The following is an 18,057-nucleotide window of genomic DNA, read 5'->3' on the forward strand; positions in this document are numbered from 1 at the left end:
TCATATCGATTCATAAACAATTCACACATATCAAATTTATGACATCTGAAGAACCACAGAGCACGTGTCAGCATCAAATATAAGCATGTCGATGGTAAGATCACTTACCTGATTGGCTTACATTGTTGTCACGAATTCCTTCATAAAAGTTCGATTATGTCCATTGAAATCCAAGTAAATCTATGTGAACCCATGACATCAGTTTTAAGTTCGAACTTTTACAAAATTATTTCTCTAATTTAAATTAGTCCATGTGTTATGCTTTGTTTCTTATTTTCATACAAATCATTTAATACCTCTTTTAACATTTTCCATATATTTTCTTTTTTCTCTTATTGTGTATTTCCATTTTTTCTTTCTTTCTTTTAATTATAGTTCCAATCTTCCCCTTTTTATTTTATTTTTGTTTCCTTTTAACCGTTACTTTTAGTAAAGCTCATATAAAATTCTTTTCATTCATATAAATTTTTTTTTGTTGATCATTGTGCTATTATAGGGAGGTGCTGGGGTTGAGGAAGAGGGAAGGAGATGTGAAAGGTAGGATCAATTACCATTTTTATTTTATTATTATTATAATTTATTTTTATTTTTATTTTTGTAATTATTATTATTATTATTATAATCTATGTTTTCACGGTAGTGAAATAATTGAATCCATGTATAATCAGACAAGATACATTGTTCGAATTAAAACTAGTAATGTTCTAAATATTACAAGTAATTGGACAATTTCATGGGTTATCTTATGAGGATCCTCGTTTACACTTAAAATCATTTTTGGGTGTAAGTGACTCCTTAAAGATTAAGTCTATTTCCCTATTTATTAATCCAACAAAATCTTGGTTAAACATTGGGCCTACATTGGCTAAGAAATTGTTAATCTAAGTACTTCCCACTCACAAGAATGTCAAATTCATATATGAAATAGTAGCCTTCCAACAATTTGATGATGAGACATGGAGTGAGGCGTGGGAAAAGTAAGCTAATCAGGTAAGTCAATCTATATTTGTAGAATGTCTATATTTCTATGTTTGTGGAGGCCCTACAACAGATGCCCAATTATATCAGCTTTTCAAGGATATCGCGACAAAAATAAAGAAATTTGAGGAGTTCAAAGTTGTAGTCCTGAATGAAGAGTGCAGTGCGATCCTCAATAATAAAATCCCTTTGAGAGAGTTGGCTAGCACAAGGTGTCGCTCTCCTAGATGATATTCAGGATTTCATACAAATGATATTCAGAATTTCTGATGAAGTCGAACCTCTCAGACTCAAGATACTGATGATTCACTCTCTAGTCCATGTATGCTAGCTAAGAAAAATAAAAATGTTGATTCACCCTGGAACTCATTAAGCCTTTTAGGAGATACTTCGATATTAAAATAGGTGAACAACCTCCAAACCTAATTGTGTTTATGAGGCATGAGAACCACCTCAAGAACTTCAAGGTTCCCCAAAGCTTAGATAGGTGCATAACTTTGGTCTGATCATTCTAGCCAAATTGAACTCATTAGTAGCTTACTAGGGCATGAACGTGAATAAAGCCTACAAGTAGGTTGCTTGCTCAATATTTTTATACTCACAAGATATTACCTTTCGTTTTCAAGTGATTTTTTATTTACTAGTCGAGTTGAGAAGCGTTCGAGAACTATGTGGTTGCAGAGGGGGTATCTTAGGGTGTCAATCCACTTTATACTTAGATTGTCGTTTGTTTGTATTACGCACCCAAATCCCCAATTTTCTTTTACACCAATATTTTTTTTATAAATATAAAACTGTTCTTTAATAAATGTTTTTGTTCTCATTGTTTAAATGATGTGTTGTTTTTAAATGTGAATGTTTGCTGAATCACCACACCTCAATGGGGGTGAGAGTTCTCTTATTTATAATTATTTTCAGAATACAGAAATATGGTAAATTACAAATATTATGGAAATAGTAATAAAAGGAAAGAATAATAAATGAATGCAATATATTTGCCTTTAATAAGAGGGCAAATATGGTAACCCGTAATGTAAGGCAAATATCTAGATATTTGCCTTATAGTGACGGTCAACTATCCTTAACACCCCCCCGCAAGCTGAGCGTCGGATTTGAACGAACGTAAAGCTTGGATCTGAAAAATTCAAAGAGAGGTCGAGAAATACTCTTTGTGAAGATGTCAGCAACTTGGAGATGAGAGGGTACATATTGTGTGCGAAGTTTGCCAGCGATAACAAGTTCTCGAAGGAAATGATAATCTAGTTCAACATGTTTGGCCCGCTTGTGAGAAACGGGATTAGAGCTCAAAAAAATAGCACTTTTGTTGTCACATAAGAGTAAGGGCTGCTTTGAAATAGGGACCTTGAGGTCATGCAAAAGATGCGTAACCCAAAGAAGTTCAGCAGCGGTTGTGGCAAGAGCACGATACTCAGATTCACAGCTGGAGCGTGAGACAGTAGGTTGCTTTTTGGCACTCCAAGAAACCAGATTGTTACCAAGATAAATAGAATAGCCGGATGTAGAACGACGAGTATCGGGACAACCAGCCCAGTCAGCATCCGAATAAGCGACTAGCGTACTAGGAACATTGGATGGACGAAAGGTAAGACCAAAGTGGAGTGTTCCTTTGACATAGCGAAGAATACGTTTGACAGCAAGAAAGTGATCTGCAGTAGGGGCATGCAAGAATTGACTGACAGAATTGACAGCATAGGCAATATCTGGACGCGTAATAGTCAAGTACTGAAGGGCGCCAACAAGAGATCTGTAGAGAGTAGGATCAGAGAAAGGAGAACCATCAGCAGTCAAGTGTTGAGAAACAACCATAGGAGTGTGAACTGGTTTGCTATCGAGCAACTGAGCACGAGTAAGAATATCTCGAGCATATTTTAACTGACTAATAAAGAGACCATCAGGAGTGGGTGAAGCTTCAAGACCAAGAAAGTAACTGAGAGAACCCAAATCTTTGGTAGCAAACTCAGAATGAAGCTTGCGAGTAAAGCTGTCAATAAGAGATGAGTTGTTGCCGGTAACAATAATGTCATCAACATAAAGAAGCAAATAGATAATGTTAGATTGCTGATGAAAGACAAAAAGGGACGTGTCAGCGCGACTGCAAGAAAACCCAAGTGTGAGAAGAAATGAGCTAAAACGCTGAAACCAAGCACGAGGAGCTTGCTTTAAACCATAGAGGGCTTTCTTTAATAGACAAACATGAGTGGGAAATCGAGGATCAATATACCCAGGAGGTTGTTCCATATGAACACGTTCAATAAGAGTTCCATTGAGAAAAGCATTCTTGACATCAAGTTGTCGAAGAGGCCATTTATTTGTGACTGCAATAGAAAGCACAACACGGACAGTGGTAGCTTTGACAACCGGACTGAAAGTGTCAGTGTAGTCAAGACCAGGAACCTGAGTATAACCTTTGGCAACAAGACGAGCCTTGAAACGCTCGACAGATCCATCAGGCAAATATTTAATACGAAACACCCATTTAGAGCCCACGATGTTGGTGTTAGCAGGGCGAGGAACCAAAGTCCAAGTATCATTTTGTTGTAATGCTTGAATTTCTTCATCCATGGCAGCCACCCAAGCAGGATTCTTAGCCGCAGATTTGAATCCTTTTGGCTCAGTGGATGCAAGAAGAGCAGAAAGAAGTCCAGATGAGCCCAAAATACCAAGATTTGCTGGATGACGAGTCTTGAATATACCAGCTTTGGCTCGTGTGATCATAGGATGAGTGCCCAAAGAAGAGAAATCAACAGGAGGTTCAATAGAGGTCGAATTAGAAGTCGAAGGTGGCAAAGTGGAACCTGCAAGAGAAGTATCAACCTGCACAGACTCATCTACAAGGTCAGAACAAATATCACACGGGGATGAACTGGATCGAGGAGTTTGCGGTGATGAAGTGGTAGGGGGGGATGAATCAATATGATGAAAATGTGGTTCTAAGAAATTTGAAATAGGAATAGAGGAAAGAGGTTGGGTCTGGGAGCTAGGGATAGCAGGAAAGTGGGTTTCATCAAATTGAGCATGACAGGTGATATATAGCTTAGTGGTGGCCGGATCAAGACAGCGAAACCCTTTATGAGCAGGACTATAACCCAAAAAAATACAAGGAATGCTGCGGGGAGAAAGCTTGTTAGGCATATAATCACGCAAATAAGGATAAACACGACAACCAAAGGGATGAAAATTGTCATAATGTGGAGTGTAGCCATAAAGGAGTTCAAAGGGTGACTTACCTCCAAGAAGTGGAGGAGGCAACCGGTTGATAATATAAGCTGCAGTGCTGAAGGCGTCAACCCAAAAACGAGAAGAAAGATGAGAGTGAAAGAGAAGGGCCAAGCCAGTCTCAGTCACATGACGATGTTTTCTCTCAGCACGACCATTTTGAGCAGGTGTATATGGACAAGAGAGTTGATGGTGGATGCCAGAATTACGTAAATGAGTTTTGAAACAAGTATTAGTAAATTCGGTACCACCATCACTTTGAAATACCTTGATACGAGAAGAATATTGATTTTCCACAAATTTTTGAAATTGAAGAAAAATATCAAAAAAATCAGATTTAAATTTTAAAGGGTAAAACCAAGTGAATCGAGAATAATCATCAATAAAAATAACATAATAAAGGAAACCCGAATTTGATTTGACGGGAGAAGGACCCCAAAGATCACAATGAATAAGATCTAACACATGAGACGACCTACGTTCATTGCGGGAATAAGGCAATCGATGACTTTTTGCAAGCTGACAGGTATTACATAATGATGGAGAAGGCAATAAAGACGTAAGAGAAAAATGACCTTTTCTATTTAAAAAAGAAATAACAGAATGATTCACATGACCTAGACGAGCATGCCATAAATCATATGAAGCACGTAAAGATTTGTTTCTAAGGGCTGAAATAAAAGCAGAGTTGCCGCGCTCCAGCACATATAGCCCTCCATCTCTTTTACCGGTTGCCACCACCCTTCCTGTTTGACGATTCTGGATAGTAATAAGATTATTAGTAAATGTAACGGAGAGAGGAAAATCAGACGTTAATTTACTTATGGAAAGAAGATTTTTAGTGAGGTGAGGGACAACCAAGACATCTAACAAGTGAATATTTGGAACAGGTGAAAGAGTACCGGTGTGGGTAATGGGTAGGGAAGCACCGTTTCCTACAATCACAGAGTCCTTACCCGTGTAATTTTTAGACTGATCCAAAATAGATGGGTCGGCAGTCATATGGGCCGAAGCTCCAGTGTCCAGAAACCAATCAGCAGTATCGGGTCCAGCAATAGAACATGACGTGTTAAAGGCTTCAGCAAGGTGAGCATGAGAAGAATCAGGTCGAACATACCGTTGGTTGCAGCGGTCAGCATAATGGCCCTCTTTGCGGCATATTTGGCAGTGAGGTGGTCGACGACCTTGACTTGAGTGGGTTCGTCCTCGATTAGAAGAGTTATTTTTGTGAGAATAAGAACGACCTCGCTGGTTGGTAAAGGAAGCAGGGTGGCTTCCATGGGTGCGACCACGATTAGTGACTGTGAATGCTGTAGGAGTGGAGTTAGAGGACTCAAGGGAGAGCTGAAACAACTCAAAACTTTCAGCTTTAGAGACTAAATCTGCAAAACAGGGGATAGAGGTAAGAGCCATCTGAGCAGTAGAAAAAGCTGAAAATTCGGTGCCGAGTCCACGAAGGAACCAGTGCACTTTATCAATGTCCTCGACCGGTCTGCCAATGGCATGAAGTTGGTCACAAATTTTTTTGAAGGCACGGGCATACTCAGCAACAGGTTTGGTGCCACGTTTCATCAACTGCAAGTCATCCTTGAGTCTCAGTTCACGAGCTTTCGACTGATGGCTGAACGTAGTTTCCAACGCAAGCCAAACATCACGTGCAGTAGGGAGACCAACGACAACAGCCATGGCTTCCTCAGTGAGAGAGGAGAGCAGGAGACAGAGAAGTCGTTGATCGGCTGCTCTCCATGCCAAATATTTGGGGTTGAGTGTTGAAGAGGTTTCTGGTTCAAAGCGAGGTGGTGGAACCCTGGTTCCATCGACATAGCCCAGCATGTCTTGACTCTCAAGAAGAGGGAGAAGTTGGCTTTTCCAAAGAAGATAATTGGAGGAAGAAAGTTTGATGGTGATCATATGGATTAGAGTATTGAAAGGAAGAAGATGATAAGAAGATTCGGAAGCCATAGAGAAGAAAGGATCAGGGTTGTTAAACCGAAAGGGCTCTGATACCATGTGAATGTTTGCTGAATCACCACACCTCAATGGGGGTGAGAGTTCTCTTATTTATAATTATTTTCAGAATACAGAAATATGGTAAATTACAAATATTATGGAAATAGTAATAAAAGGAAAGAATAATAAATGAATGCAATATATTTGCCTTTAATAAGAGGGCAAATATGGTAACCCGTAATGTAAGGCAAATATCTAGATATTTGCCTTATAGTGACGGTCAACTATCCTTAACATTAAACTTGTGAAAATTTATTGTACTTGTCCGTCAATCCACATCACGATCGGTGATTTGAAGTCTAAAAATTTGGAGTGTGACAAGTGTTGACCATGAGACTAGCATTAGAGCCTCACCCTCTCACTTTTCTAAGAAACTTAGTTTATAGTTAGATCATATAAAGAAATTTTTCGTCAAGGAATTAACGACACTTAATAAGAATGATAAAATTATAGGAGTAAAACAAAATTATCACCAACGTACAACTATGAATAACTTATGGAGAAACGACCGTATGTAGTGATTATATCTACGGACATGCTTGTCCTACACTGCATAAGATTTCAACTATAAGTCTATAGTGGTGTGACTTACCGTTATGAATAAAAATTGATTAATTAAAGAGTTAGAGCAAATTAATTTTATGTCATTGGAGCTTATACTATCGTACTATTATGATAACACTAAAAGTTAAATTTAGTCGGAAGAAAATTTTGAAATATCCATTTCCATCATTACATGCTTAGCGGATAAATCTTAGTGACTTGATTTGATAAACACGTACGCAATAAGTAATTTTATAGTATCGAGTTAATTCAACAAGTAAGACCGTAAATCATGGTTCACGGTCTTAGAAAATAGTTCAAAAAAGCTAGAAGTAGGAAGATGGTCCAGTCAGACCGTTAGTGGGCTAGTTTAAGTGAGTCGACCATATTAGCTGTCTTTTTCCTTAAGAAAATAGTTAATGTCCTTGTTCTCTCCTTCAGTCATACGGTTTTCAGCTCCGCTCATAGGGCGTTTGACCCTTAAACCGATCAAATTAGAGGATCGAAGAAAATTCACTTTCTATCGAGTAAAATCCCTCGATAAAAAAACCTCTAGCTATCTACGAATCTCAATTTAAAAATAGCTCTAACGAAGATGGGTTTAGGCTCAAATTTTTCTCTCGATTTCCGTAGATCTTTTGAATTTTCTAATCAATCAATGTCACAACCGATTTTTTAAATTGCTCGAAGTGTACTAATCATGACATTGGCTGTCCCGATAGAGTAAAAATATGTTAAAAAAAATTGCTTTTAAAACAAGAGAATCGTAAGATTTTGAAAAATATAACATCCAACGTATATTTTTACAATTCCAAGTTTAAATGCATGAGGAAGTTGAACACAAAACAATCAAGACATAAACGGAAACAAAATGGTGGAAGCTCTCGACCCTATGTTTAGCTCTCTCTATGGAACCTGCTCCACAATTTGCTCCCATCTTCGACCAACATCTAGTCATTACATGAAAATATGTAAAAACGAAAGTGAGTATAAAACTCAATAGTGGATGTTGGGATACCATGCTCTCATCCGAACCATAAATCATGTCATGACTTTTCATCCCATCTAATCGTTCACTTCTAGTTCCAACACAAGAGTTCGACACTAATCCTACTCCTAAATAACTGTCTTGGAAGAGGTTGTGTGGGGGGCATGAATTGGTAAACCTATATTTGAGATTCTGACAAGGATTCAACCCACAATTCTTGACATTCCCACCGTATCTCCTATGACACAGTCAAAATGTCTCATTTTTGAAATTCAAATCGTTTTGCAATTTCTTGACCCTAATATTCATTTGGGTCCTCTAATACATAGTCTGAGTCTGACCTTTTATGAAATAGGACGTAAGAACTCTAAATTTTCTACTTAATCGAAGGACACTACTGGAAACATATCATGAATATTGAATATAGAATTTACCTTATTTAAACTTTCATAAAATATAACTTCATTTTACAATACAGCCATGGACATTCGTGTTTGAAAACATCTTTAAAATTACACAACGAAGGACGAAATAAAATAAATATGATTAAATTAAAAACATCCTATTCTAGCCTACGTCTAAGAAAAATAAATGCGACTACCCTATGTATGTATTATGGTCTTGAGTTGTGATGCCATTGTCAGTGGAAGAGGAATGTCTTGCCTTTACCTAAAATAGAAGTAGCACATCACTTAATTATAAGAAATATTTGATCCTACTATTGAATTTGAGCTATCATAATATTATATTTTCCTAATGGGCAGATTGGATGTGTAATTAATTTCCTACACACGGCCCACACGTGCAAGTATGGACCCATTAGTTGGTTCGCATACCTCTTGGGCCCATTTTCTTATTGGGCGAGCATTCTCTGGTAGCTCTCCATGTTGGATACCGGTTAGAAGTAGCGGCCGTCTCGACAGCATTATGTTAAACATAATAATCGTTTTCGTGCTGACCATCGCAACATTATGATAAACATAATGATCATTCTCCTTCTTGGTCATCGCAACATTATGATAACCATAATGATCGTTTTCCTGCCTCGTAACTACGCGTCTGTACTATCGTGAAAGATAAGGGGTATCCCCTAATGCATGAGCACACAATAATGTATGATTTCCCTACATTTTTTCATTTTCATTATCATTTAATACAACACCGCTAGCGTTTCATACATATTATATCATCTTTCATATCATTTCTCATATTGTTTATCATATCATTTATCATATCTTTCATGCATACGTCGGGGTTGTATTTCATGCTAGTTCGTCGTTTTGCATGTCAATCATATCATATCATTTATGTCGCACATATATCATAACATAACATTTTCATACTTCCTGAAATAACAATTCTCAACATGCACGTATCATATCATATCGTATATCATAACATCACATAATATATTCTTAACATATCGGTTCACATTATTTCATATCATAACCATACCAATAATCACATATTAGGTACCATAAACTATATCATATCATCCTCATACCATTTTACTATATATATATATATATATATATTTGCCATTCTCATATCCTATCATAATCATATCATTTCGTAAACACTTCATGGTCATATCATTCTCTAACTTATCATAGCCTTAACGTTTTTATACATATCACAGTCATATCTGAACGTACGTTAGTCATATCATTTTTTAAACTTATCCTAATCATATCGTTTCATCAGTCCACCATAATCAAATCTTTAGCAATACCTAACCTTACCGTATCGTATTATCAATCTATCATAACCATAACATTTTTCTATACATAACCTTATCGTATCATTTTATCAATTTATCATAACCATAACGTTTTCTATACATAATCTTATTGTATCGTTTTATCAGTCTATCATGAACATAATGTTTTTCTATCAATTTATCATAACCATATTATTTTCTAAATATAACCTTATCGTATCATCTTATCAGTCTATAATAACCATATCCTTTTAGTCATATCGTTTCGATATGCATATCCTTAGTCATATCATTTCCCAACATATCCTAAATCATATCATGTCATGAACGTATCCTAGTCTTACTGTTACAGGAATGCATCCTAACCATATCGTTTTATGAACGTATCCTAACCATATCGTTCTATCAATCTATCATATTCTTTTTTATACATAACAGAACCATATCGTTATATCAATCATATCTTAGTCATATCATTATATTACGTTTATCGCATCCTTCTCGTATTCTATCTCAAACATATCATTGAACACATTAATAGTCATATCGATTCATAAATAATTCACACATATCAAATTTATGACACGTGCAGAACCACAAAACACGTGTCAGCATCAAATATAAGCATGTCGATGGTAAAATCACTTACCTAATTAGCTTATGTTGTTGTCATGAATTTATCCTTAATGAAAGTTCGATTCTATCAATTGAAATACAAGTCAACCTATGTAAGCCCATGCATCAGTTTCAAATTCGAACTTTTACAAAATTGTTTCTCTAATTTACATTGGTCAATGTGTTATACTGGAATGATAGAGTCTTTGAATGAGCTATGTCTTGAAATGTTTATATATGTTTGTTATAGTATTATTTTCATACAAACCATTTAATACTTTTTTTTACATTTTCCATATATTTTCTTTTCTCTTATTCCGTATTTCTTTTTTTATTTTCTTTCTTTTAATTGTAGTCAAGATCTTCCCCTTTTTTATTTTTATTTTTTTTGTTTCCTTTTTATAGTTACTTTTAGTCAATCTCATACAAAACTAACTGATTGACAAATCTCCTTAAATCTTCTTAAATGACATATCTCCATCCACCTTAAACCTTTTTTTATTTGATTTTGAAGGAATTATTATTTTTTTCCTTTTCTTTCTCTCTAGCAGAATTGTTGATCATCCTGCTGGTGTAGGGAGGTGTTGGGGTTAGGAAGAGGGAAGGAGATGTGAAAGGTAGGATTGAGTTACCATTTTTTAAAAAATTATTATTATAACTTATTTTTATTTTTATTTTTACTTTTACGGTGGATATATAGGACAAAAAAATATATGATCATAATGTACCGTATATCAGGAGGTCTAGTGTTACGACCCTATTTTTCTATTTACCTAGAGTGGCTACAGTCATCATAACTTAATCATTTTGTGCGGAAATAAGCGTTTAAACTTTATAATAAAACATAAACTTCATCTTAAAACATTGTCATTGACTTACGCGTTCGAAAACATTTTAAAAACAACACAACGAAATACTAAATGAAATAAATAAGCGTTAAAATTAAAACACTCTATTCTAACCTAAGTCTAAGAAAATAAGTACAACTACCATATGCATGTGTCACGATCTCCTAGGTTGCGATGTCACCGTCAGTCGTATAGGGAGCGTTGCCTTTACCTGAAAATAAGAGTAACACATGAATTGAGCTTTTTAAGAAATACTCAATAAACGACCCCCTATTGGGGTTAATTGCAACCACATACAAATCATGAATGAGACCTATCATCAACATATTTTCCTACGACGGCTATCATAAGCCAATAATTGGATGTGTATTTAATTTACTACACATTGTCCACACGTGTGAGTATAGACCCACTAGTTAGTTCACACACCTCCTAGGCCCCTTTCTAGTCGGGGGAGCATTCTCTAGTAGTTGTTGATGCCAGAAACCCATTAGAAATAGAGGCCGTCATGGCAGCATTATGGTAAACATAATGATCATTTCCCTGCCTCGTAGCATACGCGACCGTACTATCATAAAAAAAGGAGTATCTTCCGATGCATGAACACACAATAATGCATGAAATCCTAACTTTTTTTCTTTTTCATTATCATGTATCACAACCCCTCTTGCGTTTTCCTTCATATCTTATCATTTATTATATCATTTTTATTGTATCTTCCAGGCGTATATTAGAGTTGTACCTCATGGTAATTCGTTATTTTGCATGCCAATCATATCATATATTATGCATAGATCATATCATATATCATAATAGTCACACAACATAACTCAAGCATGTCTTCGAATATATCATATCATAACATATCATATCGTAACCATATCAATTCATCACATACAACATAATATTCATATACACATATCATATCATAATAGTTTGCATGTATGAGTATATGACACGTGTCATCATTCAGCATACAATTATAACCAAACCGATAGTAGGGCTACTTACTTGGTTGACTTTAGGCCGAAGCTACTACGACCCTTTGATTCTAGCTTCTATCTTAAATTTAATTCTACCTAAGGAGTTTCACAATGATAGATTGATATTCTACTATGTGAATTAGCTCACCTAATATAAACTAACTAAATCTAATAAAATGCTAACCTAGAGTTGTCAGACAATGTATTCTTTGACTGGCTTCGAACTGTATAAATTAGATGATAAAATGAAGTGAGGGACCTCCGTTTTATAGAAGAGACCAACCCAAGTTCTCAGCTTTGAGTAATATGGGACAAAATTTTCATTGTCCTATTTTGTTTTCTTATTATTTTTTAATATTATTATTATTTTTTTGTTGGTTTGTTTTTGTTATTACATTTAGGGTGATTGGTTTGAATAGAGTGGTACGGGTTGTGAATTTTCAGGAACTAGCCTACTTTATTTAGTTCTTACCTCTAGAGAAACATTATAAATCTATAATATTGGTTTATACCTTAAGCATAATCAAATACCTTTAAAACCATGCATAGTCACTCATAATAGCATAAATAAGCCTGGTATAAAATTTTATGTCATAGTAGGGATATTTGGTTTTTTGTATCCGAGTCTTAATCTATGCCTTAAACATACTCCAATGACTTTAAAATGAAGCGTAGTCATCCATAATCTTATACATAGGACTCATATAAATTTTTAGTAATTTGGAGTCCATCTTGTTCATGAACATACGGGCATCGTTGGGGCATTTTGGTTATTTTCTCCTTATCTTTAGTTTAGGGCCTAGATATGCTCCAATGTTTGTAAAACTTTGCATACACCCTTATTTTATGGTATTAGGTATCCATTAAAATTTCATATTTTGGGAATTCCATTTAGTGGGTGATTTTATAACTTGTGATTCGGGAAAAAAACATTTGATTTAGGTTCTTAATTTGTGGTTCTTGGTTCTTAGGATTGATTCAGATTTAAGTTAATTATATATAGGAATTGATTCATATTTTCTTTATTTTTAAGATTTCATCGCCAGAATATATATACGATTTCAACTAGACAATTATTATCTTAATGGAAAGCGTTCATAAATCCTTTATATTTGCAGCAACCCATGAAACAATTTTCTCTCGAATTTATCTTTGCGTCTAAGTGTGTCTGAGAGAGCTGAAAACCGAGTATTCGAAAGGAAATCGAGTGGGTTGGTTCACTGGATATGTTAGAGGGTTTCTCAAAACGTTAGAATCGCTGTTTCCGGAGGAAGAACCGAGTAGAAGTAAGATTGTCGACATTGAGATCGTGGTGTGCTTGTCGAAAATCGGTGTCGAAGACGCTGTGCCACCGTCAAACATTACAATCAAGGACAACAAACATTTATGTCAAACTCGGTTTATATTTTGGGTCTTTTTTGGACATACAATTAAACCAACTCTTCTCTAGTGATCGTTCTCATGATCGACCAATGAAACCCCTCGAACTTTCAACCTTTTTGTTTTTGTTTCTGAAGTATTACACTTATCTTAAATGATTTATTATTGAATTCAATGTTCTCATTACTTTTCCAATTCTTATCTTCAATGGGTCGTAATTGAAGGTCATGTTGAAATATATGTACAAATCACATACCAATCCAATGTCAAAAAATGTTTTACATGCAGAATAAATGTTGTTTTCCCTTTCCATAAATGGTAAACGCCAATGCAAGTAATGAAAACAACACTTAGAGGAAAGAAATACGTAAATTGTTTGCATAAATACGTAACTAATTGCTTAAATACTTTTAGTATATACTTTACTCTCTTAAATTGGCATACATGGAATTGCCTTTATTAGGATTTGCCATTGAGTTCTTGATAATGAATGGAGAATATGATATGGGTTATGCCATTCAGGCTATAAAGGTACCAAACCATTGGTTGTCACTCCACACAGATGGGCGCTGCCCTTCCACGTTCCTCACTTCGTCTTGGTGCGTTTCAATTCCCTCCTTTTATTTATTTTTAATCTTATTCATTTTCTTCTTTTGATTATTAAGTTTTTTGAGGTTTTCGTTTGGATTATGGGTCGTCATAAACATATGATATGTTAATAGAGACAGTGTTTCTTACTTATATACTAATGAACTTCTTCTTAATTAATTAATGTTGGACTTGAACGATTCTCAAATAATCCTCTTCTCGAAGAAAATATTGATGACACATTCTTCTCTAGAGTCCTCAAACAAATTACACATTAAATTTCCTCTTTTAAGTAGTCATATCTATTTGTTTGACATTATTATACTACTTTTCTTACTAGGGTAGAATACATGATTTTTTTTTTTTTTTTTTTTCAGACAATGATTACACCAATAGTTGTAGCTTTTGCAGTCGGTTTAGTTGAATGGGTTTGTCAAGCACTGAAACCGCCACCTCCAAAGATATGTGGATCACCAAATGGTCCTCCACTTACTTCACGTAGAATCAAACTCAATGATGGAAGACATTTGGCCCACAAAGAATTCGGAGTTCCCAAGGAAAAAGCTCAATACATGATCATTTTTTCCCATGGCTATAATGACTCCCGACATTGCACTTAGCTGCTTCTGAAGTGCGACATTGTTCTTCTTCTCCTTCAACTTTCATTCTTTTTAAAAAAATTGTATTAAATCATGTTGTGTTATAGGAACTTATGGAGTAGCTCAACGCATGCATAATATTATACGACCGAGCTGGTTACGGAGAGAGCGATCCATATCCATCACACTCGGCAAAGACTAAAGCATTTGACATTGAAGAATTAGCCAATAAATTAGAGCTTGGCAGCATACATAATCAGATGTTCATTAGGAGTGTACCCGATTTGGAGCTGTCTAAAATACATTCCACACAAGTATTTTAATTTCTTCTTTACAAAATGATAATGAATTATTGTTTTTGGGTGAGCTAATTGGTTATATAATTTACAGACTCTTACGAGCTTCCCTGATTGTTCCTTTCGTGAATTATTGATGGCCTTCCATTCCATCGACTTTAGCAAAACAGTCATTTTGGATGCTTCCTCTATTATTCCAGTTCACATTTGGAATTGCGCATTACACACCTTGGATATACTATTGGTGGACCAAGCAGAAATGGTTCCCTTCAATGTTGAGTGAAGACATGATTATTGATTACGATTTAGAATTGTTAAAGAAGATAATGGACACTCCAATAAATGGTCCGGTATCTTCGTGATTTTGCTTTTGGTTGGGCTAATATGAACCTAATTAGGAACTACCACTCTCCATAAGGGTATGATATTTTCCACCTTGAAAATAAGCTCTCATGGCTTTGCTTTTGGTTGCCCCTAAACCTTAAATAGTCATACCAATGGAGATGTTCCTTGTAAATTCATGATCAACCTCTTAATTTGCCGATGTGGGACTCCTCTCCCAAATGATCCTCAACAATCCTCCCCTCGAACAAAGTACACCATAAACCCTCCCCTGAGCCCTATGGTGTCCTTGAACAACCTCCCCTTAATTGAGTTTCGAATCCTTCTTTGGAACCCTCGAACGAAGTACACAATTTATTCGACTCATTAATCACTACACGTCGAGGCTCACAATGGTATGGCTAAGTTAAGGGCATGTCCTTGATACCATGTTACGAACCACGACTCTCTACAATGGTATGATATTGTCCACTTTGAGCATAATCTCTCATGACTTTGCTTTTGGTTTCCCTAAAAGACCTCGTACCATTGGAGATGTATTCTTTACTTATAAACTCATGATCAACAGCTTGATTAACCGACATGGGACTCCTATTCCAACGATCCTCAACACCAATGTCACTAGCCTTCTCCGCATCATTTACTAAAAACCACCCATAAAAGCCATTGTTAACCATCCATCGTTAGCTAGAAGGCGTATTTTGAAGGGCAGGGGGAACATATGTTTAAGCTAGTTGGTTTGCCAAATCTGAATATTTGTATGTTCTGACAGTTCTTTTGCAACCAATTCCAGGATGAAATAACATAACAAGGTGAATAAGAATCCCTTCACGAGATGTTCTGGCTGCTTTTGAAAAGTGGGAGTTTGGCCCCATGGAATTGACCAATCAATTGAATGAAGGGTGTGTTCATATATTGCAAGGTAGTGCAGACCGTGTTCTTCCCAATGAATTTAATCTAATGGATTCAGTATCATGAGGTTCTTAATGCTGACCATTTATTAGTTCATGACCATGAAAACTTTGAAGCCATAATAAGGTCACCTCTAAGTGGATAAGTTTATTTGTTTTGCTGTCATTTATCTTGTGGCAAAGAAGTGTAAAATGTACCCGATAAATTTAAATACTAAGGACCTACGTATCATGAATGTATTTCTCTTTATATTCATTTCAAACTAGAGGAATAAACTTGGACGGACTTATGGGAGATTTTTTATTGGTCTGTGTAAATCGGTGTATATGGAGAAGCTAAAATTTATAAGGGAGATGAGAGAGTTTTATGTAGTTAATACAGGTTGACGTTGTGGTTTTAGTTTATTAAAGAGTTTGATATGAACCACAACCAAAGAATTTTCATACCTCAAGGTCCAATTACATGGACGGGAGCCAAGAACCTACAACAAACCTTATACAATTATATTCAAGCTATGGTGAGCTCATCAAAAGAAATTCTAGAAGACGCTGGAGACCTCCCTTATATGTTGTACAAAGTTGAGCTTCAAGAAAGAGATGAATTAAATGCACTTTAAGTTGCATTTAATGAACTCCGCTGAATTTATGAAACTAGTCCAAGGATGAGTCAATAAGCACATTTTATTAATTGCATTATTTAATTATACTTTAACTATTTGTCATATTTAAGCTAGTTTTAAATATAGAAGCTAAGGTTATATTATAACCCACATAGGTTACTATATTCCACTATTAACTAGCAATTTAGTAGGGAGGTTATGGGTATTTTTCATTTACTAGCCCATTTAATTTGGGAGTTATGTATCACATAGGTTAAGGTTGTAAAGGCTATATAAAGCTTTCTTTTCCTTGATTAGACATCAGATTTTGGAATTAAGAATAAAATTTCTATTTTAGCTTTGTTGAGAGCTAAACTTTCTTTGCAAATTCTTGTGTTTAGAACTTGCATGTAGAGTCATTCAAGTGGTATTGATCAAACCTCTTGTGAAGTGATTCGAATCACGAGTTTAGAAACGAGTTTTCTTTACTTTTGATCTTGATCATCAAGGTAATCCGTTCCATACTTTCCCTTGGGTTGATTTTCATATCATTTTGGTATCAGAGCTTCAGGCTCAAGATCGGATATATTTTTCATTGCGCTTATCTCTTTTAATTCTCTTATAATTTTTTTTCTCAGTCTGTGTAGAATGTTCATGTTCTATCACAAAAATATATAACAAAAAAAAAAAAAAAAAATCTTATGTTCTTTAAAGTGTTAGATATGTATCTTATCAACACTTTGTTCTTCCTTAAGATCTTCTAAATCAATTTTCTTGTTGGTAAATTGATTAGATTTTGCCAATCAGAAGAAAAAAAAAAAAACCATTGAAAGAAAGAAAGCTTATTGATGTTAAATGTCTTTCTTTTTCCTCTTGATTATTATATATCTCATATGTTACTACGTCTAAATTAGTCCTTAATCATTTCCTTTCTTTAATTCGTTTCTTTGTTGTTATTCGGATTGCTCCTTCAATACCCTTGTTTATGTGTTGAGTGTGTTGTCTATTCACTTTGAATTGCACTTAGCTCTGTAACATAGCTTGTCTCACATCCCAATTTGTTTTTTGGAGTGTGATTTGTGTGTGCTCAATTGTGAGGGTGAGTTTGCAAGGGAGTGACACATTGATTCGAGTGTTGAGTGCTAAACACGAGTGAACTACATTTACGAGTGAATACACGTGAGGGAGCGCTTGTGAGGTCTTTTTTTTCTTTTACCTTTCTTTTGTAGCATGGAAAATTCAGATGACAATACTGACATTACTAATGCACGATTGAGAGAAGCACAACAACGAACCATGGAAAGACTAATTCGAGGAATAGAAGAGTTGACTGATCGAATAGGAAGATTGGAGATTAAAAATCAAGCTTGATAGAGGGTTCCACTACCTACGCCCTCAACCGATACATATGAGGGCGACA

This window comes from Cucurbita moschata, unplaced genomic scaffold, assembly GCF_002738365.1.
Source record: "Cucurbita moschata cultivar Rifu unplaced genomic scaffold, Cmos_1.0 Cmo_Scf00076, whole genome shotgun sequence".
NCBI lineage: Eukaryota > Viridiplantae > Streptophyta > Magnoliopsida > Cucurbitales > Cucurbitaceae > Cucurbita > Cucurbita moschata.